This window comes from Mus musculus, chromosome 11 (genome assembly GCF_000001635.26).
Source record: "Mus musculus strain C57BL/6J chromosome 11, GRCm38.p6 C57BL/6J".
Lineage (NCBI taxonomy): Eukaryota > Metazoa > Chordata > Mammalia > Rodentia > Muridae > Mus > Mus musculus.
Window position 1 is genome coordinate 14,770,027 of NC_000077.6, and position 15,376 is coordinate 14,785,402.

At 37.5% G+C, this 15,376-nt stretch overlaps 1 pseudogene; it reads left to right on the plus strand.

Annotated features, from left to right (window-relative positions):
• The first annotated feature begins 315 nt into the window (after window positions 1-315).
• Window positions 316-10,749, plus strand: Gm12008 (annotated as a pseudogene).
• Window positions 10,750-15,376: the final 4,627 nt, after the last annotated feature.

A 15,376-nucleotide genomic window follows, 5' to 3' on the forward strand; every position in this document is an offset into this window, starting at 1 on the left:
GGGCTTTTAACAGCTAGCTGAGGAATTGGGAGGAGTTGGGAGGAGAGTTGGGAGGAGTTGGGAGGATTTGGGAGGAGAGTTGGCTACAGCTCCTTTCTGGTGAGGGGGGGAGTGAGCTGCAGCCACCTCTCTGTCGTCTATCTCCATGTCCTTGGCACAGGAAGGCAGGCATCTCTGGTTGTGCAGTATACAAACAAAAAGGTCTTTTGCTGGCTATAGAGAACAAAGAGCTTCTTTCTAGTTGTATTTTTAAAGATCAGGGAAAACAAGCTTGGGGAACATCCAGGGGCTTTACCTTCCAGGGAGAAACGCTCTATGTTGGGGTCTCACAATTCCAGTTTTAACAGTGAAGGACAGGATGTGTTGAAAGAGATAAGAAAAGCTTTGGTAATGAGATAAAGGCCATTTCCTGCAACCCATGGGAAATTATTTTCAGAACTCTTAATGGATGACAAAAATCTGTGGATGCTCAAGAATTTTGTAAAGGAGCAGAATACTTATGTATTATATAACATACATATATACTAATGTAAATAAGATCCTCTCTATGATACTTACATTAGTATTCTATAAATGATAGTTGATGCATTATTATACTGTACTGTTTATGGAGCTACATCACAATGAAAATTGAATGAAGATTAATTTAGCAGAAGGATGGTGGAGCCTGTACCTGCTCTTACTTTTCACCCCCAGGAGTAAAAATTATGGATCATGAAGGAATCTAGGAGACACACAAGAATAGTTGCTCAAACTTCCACTGACTTACATCTATGGCACAGATACCCTCAGATCATAAAATGCTTCTTGGATTATATGATTCATGCAGGGAGATAAAGATGCAGACAGATGGTAGAATGAATTCTAATAGAGATGGAATATTTTATTCAGAATCAGGCTTTCTATATCAAGGTGTGAAAGCTATTTAAATGCTGAAAAGAAAATTTGGCCTATTTGTAAATAGGCTAAGTGAAGATATTAAACTACATTTTAAGCTAAAGTAGAATTGCATAAATTTTCCCCTTCCTCTTTTCACTATCAATCTCTTCCATGCCACCACCTCTCAGATTGATAGTCTTTTTCTTTGATTATTATTATTGTATACTCACATATATATGTAGGCAGAAATACATAAATTCATACTTTTGCATATGGTTTTCCAAATTCTAATACATTCATTATTCATTATTCTGGTTTATTCAGCCTTTTTCTTTTCCTTATTTATTTTAATCTTTTCTGACCTGCCCTTATTTTTTTTCTTTTCTCATTCTCTACTTTTATTACTATATTGGTTTCATCTTATTATAATGTTTATAATGATTTATTAATATTTATTATGATGATCTTATTTTATTTCTCCTATAATATTGAATACAATATACTTTAGTTTTTTCTTTTTTTAACTTTTTCATTATTTGGAAATTCATTTGGTTGTTTTCTTTTTCTTCTTTTTCTTTTTCTTTTTCTTTTTCTTTTTCTTTTTCTTTTTCTTTTTCTTTTTCTTTTTCTTTTCTTACTCTCTACCTCTGTAACTACTTATAGTTGTTCTTTCTCTTTTTCATGATTTCCCTTCATCTTCTTTGTCTTGCTTGCATGCATATGAATATAAATGTTTGCATATTCCAATTCATATCCTAATTTAGTTTATCCTACAGTAGGTTTTCTGTTTTTAGTTTTATAGTCATTGGAAACATAATACTGTCGTGTAACTGATTGCTAGTGAATCTCTACATTTTGTTTGACTTGGTGTTTCTTATATAGTAGTGTGCTTCCTGCCCAATGTGTTGTGATGGTAATTGAGCTTATAATAGTATGGTTGTTCAGAGGGTGAGGAGATGACCCTTCTCTTCCAGAGGACCCTTGGTTGATTCCCGGTACCCACATCATGGTTTACAGCCATTGTACCTCCAGATCTAAGGGAGGCAGAAGAACCTTTTTTTTTTTCCAGGTATGGCAGCCTAGGAAGGTTTCTCATAGTGCAGTAAGTGGTCACACAACCCTGTTTATAGGTAGCACTGAATGGACAAAGTAACAATGGATGTTTGCAGAGACTATAATGTTGGAAGGAAAAATGCAGGACAGTCATAGGGTATGAATTAAAGCAGAAATGATCTGGGGGGTAGATTTAATCCAAAATCCATATGCATATTTAGAACATTAAATGATAATAAATATACTATATATATTGCACAGATTTTAAGAAGTCATATTACATTAATGTTGTTCCATAAAATGTTCAAAGTGCTCTTATTGTTACATGTATGGTTGTAGCCTACTATCCACAATACTGATTTATTTTTAGCAGAAAAATTTATAACATTGCATGACACTCAGAAACTAAAACAAAAGGTTTGAAAAGAATATTTGTTAACAAAAGGATAATGGCACATTAAATTTTATAGGACAAGAAAATATTTAAAATTTTAGATATTTTCATCTTGACAGTTTAATTTCATCATTTCTGCAAATACTTTTCTTCTGTTCTAAATTATTATTATATACTTGTTTGTTTTTTGGGTTTTTTTGTTTGTTTGTTTGTTTGTTTTGACACAGGGTTTCTCTGTGTAGCCCTGGCTCTACTGGAACTTACTTTGTAGACCAGGCTGGCCTCAAACTCAGAGAATCAGAGATCTGCCTACCTTTGCCTCCTAAGTGCTGGGAATAAAGGCATGTGCCACCACTGTCCTGCACTCATTGTATACTTTTAAGAATAAAATAAACAGTCAAATAGACCTAATTACTACACAGCCTCACATAATATAATCACTTCTTTTTCATTTTCAAAACTTGTACGATTTTATTACTTCAACCTAACTACATAGAAGTTAATATTTTACTGAAAGATCCACCAATACCTCTCCCATTCTAAGAAGGAACAAATTATCCACCCTTTGCTCTTCCTTCTTGAATTTCATGTTTTACAAATTGTATCTTGGGTATTCTAATTTTCTAGGCTAATATCCACTTACCAGTGACTGCATATCGTGTGTGTTCTTTTGTGATTAGGTTACCTCACTCAGGGTGAGAGCCTCCAGATCCAACCATTTGCCTAAGAATTTCATAAATTCATTCTTTTTAATAGTGGAGTAGTACTCCATTGTGTACATGTACCACATTTTCTGTATACATTCTTCTGTTGAGGGGCATCTGGGTTCTTTCCAGCTTCTGGCTATTATAAATAAGCCTGCTAAGAGAATAGTGAATCATGTGTTCTAAATACAAGTTAGAATATCTTCTGGGTATGTGCCCAGGAGAGGTATTGGTGGATCTTTCAGTAGTGCTATGTCCAATTTTCTGAATTCCAGAGTGGTTGTACCAGCTTGCAAAACCACCATCAATGTAGAAATATTCCTCTTTCTCCATATCCTTGCCAGCATCTGCTGTCACCTGAATTTTTGATCTTAGCAATTCTGACTGGTGTGAGGTGGAATCTCAGGGTTGTTTTGATTTGCATTTCCCTCATGATTAAGGATGTTGAGCATTATTTCAGGTGCTTTGCAGCCATTCAGTATTCCTCAGTTGAGAATTTTTTGTTTAGCTCTGTAACCCATTTTTTATTAGGGTTATTTGATTTTCTCGAGTCCTACTAATTGAGTTCTTTATATATATTGGATATTAGTCCCCTATCAGATTTAGGATTGGTAAAGATCTTTTCCCAATCTGTTGGTGGCCTTTTTGTCTTATTGACAGTGTTTTTTGCCCTACAGAAGCTTTGCAATTTTATGAGGTCCCATTTGTCGATTCTCGATCTTACAGCATAAGACATTGCTATTCTGTTCCGGAATTTTTCCCTGGTGCCCATATCTTGGAGGATTTTCCCCACTTTTTCCTCTATAAGTTTCAGTGTTTCTGGTTTTATGTGGAGTTCCTTGATCCACTTAGGCTTGAGGTTTGTACACAGAGATAAGAATGGATCAATTTCCATTCTTCTACATGATTACTGCCACTTGTGCTAGCACCGTTTTTTTGAAAATGCTGTCTTTTTTCCACTGCATGTTATTAGCTATTTATCAAAGATCAAGTGACCATAGGTGTGTGGGTTCATTTCTGGGTTTTCTATTCTATTCCATTGATCTACCTGTCTATCACTGTACCAGTACCATGCAGTTTTTATCACAATTGCTCTATAGTACTGCTTGAGATCAGGAATGGTGATTCTCCCAGAGGTTCTTTTATTATTGAGAATAGCTTTTGCTATCCTAGGTTTTTGTTTTTCCAGATGAATTTCCAAATTGCCTTTTCTAACTCTGTGAAGAATTGATTGGGAGTTTTGATGGGGATTGCATTGTATCTGTAGATTGCTTCCTGCAAGATAGCCATTTTTACTATATTAATCCTGCCAATCCATGAGCATCAGAGATCTTTTCAACTTCTGAGATCTACTTCAAGTTCTTTCTTAGAGGCTTGAAGTTCTTATCATACAGATCTTTCACTCTCTTAGTTAGAGGTATACCAAGATGTTTTATATTATTTATGATATTGTGAAAGGTGTTGTTTCCCTAATTTCTTCCTCAGCCTGTTTATTCATTGTGTAGAGAAAGGCCACTAATTTGTTTGTGTTAATTTTATATTCAGCTAGTTTTTTTATATAGTGGATTATGTTGATGGATTTCCATATATTAAATCATCCCTGCATCCCTGGAATGAAGCCTACTTGATCACGATGGATGATCATTTTGATGTGTTCTTGGATTCACTTTGCTAGAATTTTATTGAAATTTTTGCATCAATATTCATAAGGGAAATTTTTCTGAAACTTTTTTTGTTGGGACTTTATGTGTTTTAGGTATCAGAGTAATTGTGGCTTCTTATAATGAATTGGGTAGAGTACCTTCTGTTGCTATTTTGTGGAATAGTTTGAGGAGAATTAGAATTAGGTCTTCTTTGAAGGTCTGTTAGAACTCTGCAATAAACCCATCTGGTCCTGGGTTATTTTTTGGTTGGGAGTCTATAGAGCTGTCTCTTGTGAGACTATGCCGGGGCCTAGCAAACACAGAAGTGGATGCTCACAGTCAGCTATTGGATGGATCACAGGGCCCCCAATGAAGGAGCTAGAGAAAGTACCCAAGGAGCTAAAGGGATCTGCAACCCTATAGGTGGAACATTATGAACTAACCAGTACCCCTGAGCTCTTGACTCTAGCTGCATATGTATCAAAAGATGGCCTAGTCGGCCATCACTGGAAAGAAAGGCTCATTGGACTTGCAAACTTTATATGCCCTAATACAGGGGAATTCCAGGGCCAAAAAGTGGGAGTGGGTAGGTAGGGGAGTGGGGGGGAGGGTATGGGGGACTTTTGGGATAGCATTGGAAATGTAAATGAGGAAAATACCTAATAATTTTTTTTTAAAAAAATGACTGATTCTATTTCTTTAGGGGATATGGGACTGTTTAGGTCATTAATCTGATCCTGATTTAACTTTGTTACCTGGTATCTGACTAGTAATATGTTCATTTCATCCAGGTTTTCCAGTTTTGTTGAGTGCAGCCTTTTGTAGTAGGATCTGATGATGCTTTGTATTTCCTCAAGTTCTGTTGTTATGTCTCCCTTTTCATTTCTGCTTTTGTTAATTAGGATACTGTCCCTATGCCCTCTAGTTAGTTTGGCTAAGGGTTTATCTATCTTATTGATTTTCCCATAAAACCAGGTCCTGATCTGGTTTATTCATTTTATAATTCATTTTGTTTCTACTTGGTTGATTTCAGCCCTGATTTTGATTATTTCCTACAGTGTACCACTCTTGGGTTAATTTTCTTCTTCTTCTTCTTCTTCTTCTTCTTCTTCTTCTTCTTCTTCTTCTTCTTCTTCTTCTTCTTCTTCTTCTTCTTCTTCTTCTTCCTAGCGCTTTTAGGTGTGCTTTCAAGCTGCTATTTTGTGCTCTCTCTAGTTTCTTTTTGGCAGCATTCAGATCTATAAGTTTTCATCTTAGGACAACTTTCTTTGTGTCCCATCAGTTTGGGTATGTTGTGGTGTCATTTTCATTAAGCTCTAAAAAGTCTTTAATTTCTTTCTTTTTTTAAATTTTTTTTATTAGGTATTTTCCTCATTTACATTTCCAGTGCTATCCCAAAAGTCCCCCATACCCCCCCCACTCCCCTACCCACGCACTCCCCCTTTTTGGTCCTGGCATTCCCCTGTACTGGGGCATATAAAGTTTGCAAGTCCAATGGGCCTCTCTTTCCAGTGATGGCTGACTAGGCCATCTTTTGATACATATGCAGCTAGAGACAAGAGCTCTGAGGTAATGGTTAGTTCATATTGTTGTTCCACCTATAGGGTTGCAGTTCCCTTTAGCTCCTTGGTGCTTTCTCTAGCTCCTGCATTGGGGGCCCTGTGATTCATTCAATAGCTGACTGTGAGCATCCACTTCTGTGTTTGCTAGTCCCCGGCATAGTCTCACAAGAGACAGCTATATCTGGGTCCTTTCAGCAAAACCTTGCTATTGTATGCAATGGTGTCAGCATTTGGAAGCTGATTATGGGATGGATCCCTGGGTATGGCAATCACTAGATGGTCCATCCTTTCATCACAGCTCCAAATTTTGTCTCTGTAACTCCTTCCAAGGGTGACTGTTCCCAATTCTAAGAAGGGGCAAAGTATCCACACTTTGGTCTTTGTTCTTCGTCAGTTTCATGTGTTTTGCAAATTGTATCTTATATCTTGGGTATACTAAGTTTCTGGGCTAATATCCACTTATCAGTGAGTATATATCATTTGAGTTCTTTTGTGATTGTGTTACCTCACTCAGGATGATGCCCTCCAGGTCCAACCATTTGCCTAGGAATTTCATAAATTCATTCCTTTTAATAGCTGAGTAGTACTCCATTGTGTAAATGTACCACATTTTTTTGTATCCATTCCTCTGTTGAGGGACATCTGGGTTCTTTCCAGCTATTTTATTTATATACATTTCAAATGCTATCCTGAAAGTTCCCTATGCCCTCCCCCTGCTCTGCTTCCTTACTCACCCATTCCAACTTCTTGGCCTTGGCATTTCCCTGTACTGGGACATATAAAGTTTGCAAGACCAAGGGGCCTCTCTTTCCAATTATGGCCTACTATGCCATCTTCTGCTACAAATGCAGCTAGAGATATGAGCTCTGGGGTACTGGTTAGTTCATATTGTTGTTCCACTTATATGGATGCAGACCCCTTCAGCTCCTTGGGTACTATCTCTTGCTCCTCCATTGGGGGACCTGTGTTATATCCTATAGATGACTACGAGCATCTACTTCTGTATATGGCAGGCACTGGCATAGTCTCAAAAGAGACAACTATATCAGGGTCCTTTCAGAAAAATCTTGCTGGCATATGTAATAGTGTCTGGGTTCGGTGGCTGATTATGTAATGGATCCCTGGGAGGGGTAGTCTCTGGATGGTCCATCCTTTCATTTAGCTCCAAACTTTGTCTGTGTAACTGCTTCCATGGGAGTTTTGTTCCCTATTTTAAGGACGAACGAAGTATCCACACTTTGGTCTTCTTTCTTCTTGAATTTCTTGTGTTTTGCAAATTGTATCTTGGGTATTCTAAGTTTCCGGGCTAATATCCACTTATCAGTGAGTGCATATCAAGTGGCTATTTTTGTGATTGGGTTACCTCACTAAGGATGATATTCTCCAGATACATCCATTTGCCCAAGAATTTCATAAATTCATTCTTTTTAATAGCTGAGTAGTACTCCATTAGGTAAATGTACCACATTTTCTGTACATATTCCTCCGTTGAGGGACATCTGGGTTCTTTCCAGCTTCTGGATATTAAAAATAAGGCTGCTATGAACATAGTGGAGCATGTGTTCTTATTACCAGTTGGAACTTCTTCTGGATATATGCCCAGGAGAGGTATTGATGAATCTTCTGGTAGTACTATGTCCAATTTTCTGAGGAACCTCCAGACTGATTTCTAGAGTGGTTGTACAAGCTTGCAATCCCACTAGCAATGGAGGAGTGTTCCTCTTCCTCCACATCTTTGCCAGCATCTGCTGTCACCTGAGTTTTTTATCTTAGCCATTCTGACTGGATTGAGGTAGAATCTCAATGTTGTTTTGATTTGCATTTCCTTGATGATTAAGGATCCTTACCTCAAGCTCTACTACATAGAAATTGTGATAAAAACTGCATGGTTCTGTTACAGCGACAGACAGGTAGATCAAAGGAATAGAATTGAAGACCCAGAAAGGAATTCACACACCTATGGTCCCTTGATCTTTGACAAGGGAGCTAAAACTATCCAGTGGAAAAAAAGACAGCATTTTCAATAAATGGTGCTGGCACAACTAGTAGTTATCATGTAGAAGAATGCAAATTGATCCATTCTAATCTACTTGTACAATGCTCAAGTCTAAGTAGATCAAAGAACTCCACATAATACCAGGGACACTGAAATTTATAGAAGAGAAAATGGGGGAAAGCCTTGAAGATATGGGCAATGGAGAAAAATTCCTAAACAGAATAGCAATGGCTTGTCTGTAAGATAAAGAATTGACAAATTGACCTCATGAAATTGCAAAACTTCTGTAAGACAAAAGACACTGTCAGTAAGACAAAAAGGCACCAACAGATTGGAAAAGGATTTTTACCAATCCTAAATCTGATAGGGGACTAATATCCAATATATACAAAGAACTTAAGAAGCTGGACTCCAGATATTCAAATAACCCCATTAAAAATTGGGATACAGAGCTAAACAAAGAATTCTCAAGTGAGGAATACCGAAGGACTGAGAAGTACCTGAAAAAATGTTCAACATCCTTGTTGTCTCTTTAAAGAATATAGGGCATGAGCCCTATAAATTGCTTGTATGGATTTTTGTACTTGAATAAAAGATTGTTAAATGTGGAAAGAAGAATTTGTGGTACTTCAAATGTTTGATAGAATACATCAAAAATGCAACTCATAGTGAGTTTTTTCAAATTTCAAATCCAATCTCTTGCTATAACTGTACCTTCATTTCCTATCGATTTCATTATTTAGTTTGGATATTTTTATCATTCTAATATTTTCCCATATCTAAGTTATTCATTTCTATATTAGTCATAGAATATATATATGTATATGTACGTATATATATAAATTATGACGGATCACAATGTAGTTTCTGGCAGGATGATGACTGATGGGGCAACAAACTAAAGAGAAAGTTAAGATTTTGTGTCATTTGGATATCAATCTAGACCCCAAGATATATGGGAAGAAAAGACATAAAAGTCAGTCAACTGCCCAATGACTAACTCAATAACGATGGTATTATTATGTTCTCTAAATCTGTTAATATAAAAGTTGCATGGAGTTCCCTCTAGATGTTTCCAGAGCTCCCTTTTTTCTGATTGTCTACTTCTCTGTTTATCTATCTATGTCCAACAATTCAAAAGTCTTTTGAAGTCAGGTATTTGGATTCTTATTAGATAGTCTATGCCTCTTCGATGGAACATTGTCAACCCAATGGACAATCTCATTGAAATTCTATACATATACGTGTATAAAGACTTACATGTATTATAGATGATTTTAGGTAGATAGGTAATAGTATGATTACTAAGACTTTTAAAGGTATTTTTCCTTTTATTTTCCACTCTATCCTAATTAGAGCTGTCCTCTTTTTCTATTGCCTTTACTATATCACTGGTACCATTCTGTTCTCTTATTGCTCTAGCTTCCTCAATAATAGTACAATTATACTTTTTAAGTTTCAGAGGTTACTTCTGGTTTTATAATCCTATCTGAAGACTTGGCGCTAGAAATTTCCAATGAAATAATCTGGGTTACCTTATTCAATGTGATTTTTATAAATTCATTTAATTAATAAATTCATTATTTCATTTTTCTTTATAGCCGAATAATATTCAATAATATACCCCATGTTCATTACCAATTTATAATTTGAAGGACATTTAGGTTAGCTGTTGTGAAGAGACAGTAACAATGAATAAGCATTAGTAAATAGGATGCTAGTCCTTTGGGCATGTGCGCATATGAGTGAGATAGGTGGCTGTAAAAAACAATTTAAGGCACACCTGTAAAAGGATAATGGATATTATAAGGAAACAGCACTCCTAATTTTGGATGGAACAGAAATATACTCTCATGGGAACAGATGAGCATGCTTTTGGTAAGCCTTCCAATCGCTTCCTTGGGCCCCAAAGTCTTTATTGCTGTAGTATATGAGCAGACAAAGCCTATGGTTAACATATCTTGGAGGCTCACTACCGATCCTACATTTATGCCAGAGTCAAGATCACAGGAACAACTGCTGGGGTTATGAATTCCCAGGAGAAATTCCAAATAGGAATCTGTGAAGGGATGTGCATGAAATATCAACTCCAAATTGCTGATTTCATCTTACATCATGTGTGCAAAGACTTTGAGGTGATAGTTGACTTTGCCCCAAAGCCCATTCCTGGGAACTGGAAGGGTGAAGTCTGGCATACCAACTTTAGTGTCAAGGCTAAGAAGCAGAATGGTCTGAAGTATACTGGGGGGGGGGGGGGGGGGCGAGGGGACATTAACAAGAGAAGTAAGCACCAGAACCATATCCACACCTAGGATTCCTAGAGGTGCCTAGACAATGCCTGGATGCAACAAAACCTCCAAAATTAATGACTTTTCTGCCACCATCTGCATTCTTTGAACTGGAGAAAGGTGACTTTGAAGACCATTATCACTCTTTGGCCAATTGTGACCCCTATGCACTGAGAGAAGCCATCATCTTCACATGCCTTCTCAATGAGACTGACAACAAGCCATTCTAATACAATGAATAACCTGCCTAGAATTCCAGTGATCTTGAGCCTTTACTAGTTCATCCCAGTCTAAAGTCTAATTCTTCCTTGTCTCAATTGTCCACATTGTAATTCAAAGGTTGGAATACTGAGGTCTTTTTATTCCTCATGTGTGTATTGGTCAGAATAGAGGGGTTAAATACATATGTGTGTGTGTGTGTGTGTGTGTGTGTGTGTGTGTGTGTGTGTGTGTATACCTATCATCCCATTCACTGGGTGGCAAGTTTGAGTGAGGAGATATGTTAGAAGTGAGGCATTAATTGGACTGAGCAGAGGTTTCCCAATGGAGGAGCTAGAGAAATGACCCAAGGAGCTGACGGGGTTTGCAGCCTCATAGGAGGAACAAGAATATGAACCAATCATTACTCCCTGAGCTCTCAGGGACTAAACCACCAACCAAAGAGTACACATGGAGGGACTCATGTCTCCAGCGACATACATAGCAGAGGATGGCCTTGTGGAACAGCAATGAGAAGCAAGGAGAGGCCCTTGATCCTGTGAAGGCTCAATAACCACTGTTTACAAACATCTGTCCCTAGACTTAGAAGATGCTTATTTATCAAAGCACAAGTTAGCAGTAAGAGTTGGCTGGTCTACTTGATCATTATCAGTGATGAATTTGACTGGGTGCTACTGGGATTATTATTATTTTTTTTTTTTTGGTGGGATAAGCATGCCATTAAAGAAGGAATTTTGATATATTAAATTTTTTAAAGGGAAACAAGTTTGGAGTTTAGTCAAATTTTTAGGGTTTCTCACTTTACAGAATTGTCTGTTTGTTTCAATGTCTTCTTGCACTTGGTTCTTGGACAGGCCTGGATTTCAAACACTTGTCATTTTGTGTCCTGGGTCTTCTCTCACAGCATAATATTTAGTTCCTCTGTAAAGAGCCTATAGAGCTTGCATTTTTTTCTTTTCTAATAAATATAATCTACAAAAATGGGGACAATGCAGAAATCCACAGGAGAGCCAGAAAAGTCTCCATGGTCTCCATGGTCACTGGTCCAATTTTTATCTCCAGGTTCCTATATTGAGCTACTGTTTGGAGTTCATCTAATGTTGGACTGTAACCAATAAAACAAAAGAAGCTGCTTCTCCTCAAAGTTTGTTTTGTTAGCATTTTATCAAAGCTAACAAACAGTCATCAAGCTGATGTCTGGCTGATACTATCATTTCTTTATATGAGTAAAATTTTTCTATGATAGGATGATTGATTTCCTGTACTTTTGGTAAAATAAACATTCTGCAGATTGTAGATCTTACAAAAATGTCTACCAAATTATTCTTTGGAAATATGAGCAGAAAAGTACATTTCAAATCTATATTGATTATTTTTTCTTGCACGCTTCACACAAACTAGAGCAACCAAGGAAGTAACTCATGTTAAGAATTATCTCAATTGATCTTCTATCCAGGGTCTCTCAGAGACCAGTCTGAACTGGAGATCATGCAGGCTGCAGTAGCAACAGAGCTTCTTGGACAGGGTCCCTTTAGGCCTTCATCCTCAGCAGGAGGTAGAGCTGACACCGAGTCCTCTGTGCACCCTCCCTGCCAGAGGAGAGCTTGCCTACAGCAAGTGCCCAGACAGGAGAGTCTCAGATGAGATCACCATTTTCTATCAGGGTCTCTAAGAGACAGGTCCACACAGGAGAGCACATAGGCTTCAGAAGAAACAGAGCTTCTAGGACAGGGTCTCTTCTGGCCTTCATCCTCAGCCAGGAGGCAGAGCTGATTCTCAGACCTCTGTGCACCTTCCCTGCCAGGGGGAGAGTTGCCTGTAACAAGTGCTCTGATCTCAGGGACTCAGGTAAGATCTACATCTTCTATCCTGGGTCTCTCAGAGACCAGTCCATGCTGGACAGCACACGGGCATTAGAAGCAGCACAGCTTCTTGGACAGAGTCCCTTTGGGCCTTCATTCTGAGCCAGAAAGTGGACCTGACCCTCAGTCCTCTGTGCACCTTCCCTGCCAGGGAAGAGATTGCCTGCAGCAAGTGCTCTGACCCCTGGAACTCAGGAGAGAGCTTGTCTCCCAGGAGTACTGACAGAGGTTAACAGACTCACAGCAGTAAGGGAAAAAGGTAGAGTAAAATATAAAACTAGGCATAGTTGCACATGCCTTTAATTCCAGCACTTGGGAGGCAGAGGCAGGCAAATTTCTGAGTTTAAGGCCAGCCTGGTCTACAGAGTGAGTTCTAGGACAGCCAGGGATAACAAACAAACAAACAAATAAATAAAGGGAGACCTATTAAAATTACACCATACTCCTTACCAGATACTATGAAAGCCAGAAGATCCTGTTCAGATGTTATACAGACCCTAAGAGAACGCAAATGCCATCCCAGGCTACTATACCCAGCAAAACTCTCAATATATATGGAGAAACCAAAGTAATCCATGACAAATCCAGATTCACACAGTATCTTTCAATGAGTTCAGCCCTTCAAAGGAAAATAAAGGGAAAAGTCCAATAAAAGGAGGGAAACTATGCCCTAGAAAAAGCAAGACAGTAATTCTTCAAAAAACCTAAAAGAAGATATCCATATGAACAGAATTCCAACTCTAACATCAAAAATAACAATGAGCAGCAATTATTTTTCCTAAACATATCTTAATATCAATGGACTCAATTCCCCAATAAAAGGACATAAACTAAGAGACTGGCTACATAAATAGGACCCAACATTTTGCTGCATACAGGAAATCCATCAAAGACAGACACTACCTCAGAGTAAAAGGATGGAAAATAATTTTCCAAGCAAATGGTTCCAAGAAACAAGTTGTAGTAGCCATTCTAATACCAATTAAAATCGATTTTCAACATAAAGTTATCAAAAAAAGAAAAAAAAGATAAGGAAGGACACTTCATACTCATCCAAGGTAAAATTAACCAAGTTAAACTCTCAATTCTGAAGATGTATGCTCCAAATGCAAGGGCATCCAAATTCATTAAAGGAACTTTAGCAAAGCTCAAAGCAAACATCATACTGCACAGAAAAAAAGTGGGAGACTTTAACACTCCACTCTCATCAATGGACAGATCCTGGAAACAAAAATCTAAACAGAGATACAGTGAAACTAACAGAAATGATGAAAAAATGGATTTAACAGACATCTATAGAACATTTTATCCTAAAACAAAAGAATATACCTTCTTCTCAACACCTCATGGTACCTTCTCCAAAACTGACCATAAAATTGATCATAATACAGGACTCAACAGATACAAAAATATTGTAATAATACCATGCATCATATCAGGTCACCATGGACTAAAGCTGATCTTCAATAACAACATAAATAATCAAAGCCAACATTCATGTAGAAGATGAATAATACTCTACTCAATGATATCTTGGTCAAGGAAGAATTAAGAAAGAAATTAAAGACTTTTTTGAGTTCAATGAAAATGAAGCCACACCATACCCAAAAATATGGAACACATGAAAGCAGTCTTAAGAGGAAAACTCATAGTTCTGAGTGCCCCCAAAAGGAAATTAGAGAGAGCATACATTAGGAGCTTGACAGCACACCTAAAAGCTCTACAACAAATGGAAGCAAATTCATCCAAGAGGAGTAGATGGCAGGAAATAATCAAACTAAGGGCTAAAATCAACCAAGTAGAAACAAAAAGAACTATACAAAGAATCAATGGGACCAGGACCTGGTTTTATGGGAAAATCAACAAGATAGATAAATCCTTAGCCAGACTAACTAGAGGGCACAGGGACTGTATCCTAATTAACAAAGTAGAAAAGAAATGCGAGACATAACAACAGAACCTGAGAAAATCCAAAACATCACCACATCCAACCATATAAGTATATACTGAATAAAACTGGAAAACCTGGATGAAATGCACAACTTTCTAGACAGATATCAGGTACCAAAGTTAAACCAGGATCAGATTAACAATCTAAAGTGTCCCATATCCCCTAAAGAAATAGAAGTAGTCATTACTAGACTCTCAACCAAAAAAAAGCCCAAGACCAGTCAGGTTTGGGACAGAGTTCTATCAGACCTTACAAGAAGACCTGATTCCAATTCCCCTCAAACTATTCTACAATATAGAAACAGATGGTAATTTACCCAATTCATTCTATGAAGCCACAATTATTCTGATATCTAAACCACACAAAGATCCAACAAAGAAAGAGAACTTCAGACCAATTTCCCTTATGAATATCGATGCAAAAATCTCAATAAAGTCCTCACAAACTGAATCCAAGAACACATCAAAATGACCATCCATCAGGATCAAATAGGATTCATCCCAGAGATGCAGGGATGGTTTAATATACAGAAAACCGTCGACATAATCCACTATATAAACAAACTCAAAGACAAAAACCTCATGATCATCTCATTAGATGCTGAGAAAGCATTTGACAAAATCCAACAGCCAGCCCTTCATGATAAAAGTTTTGGAAAGATCAGGAATTCAAGGCCCAAACCTAAACATAATAAAAGCAATCTACAGCAAACCAGTAGCCAACATCAAACTAAATGTAGAGAAATTCGAAGCAATCCCACTAAAATCAGGCACTAGAGAAGGCTGTCCACTTTCACCATGCCTATTCAATATAATACTTGACATT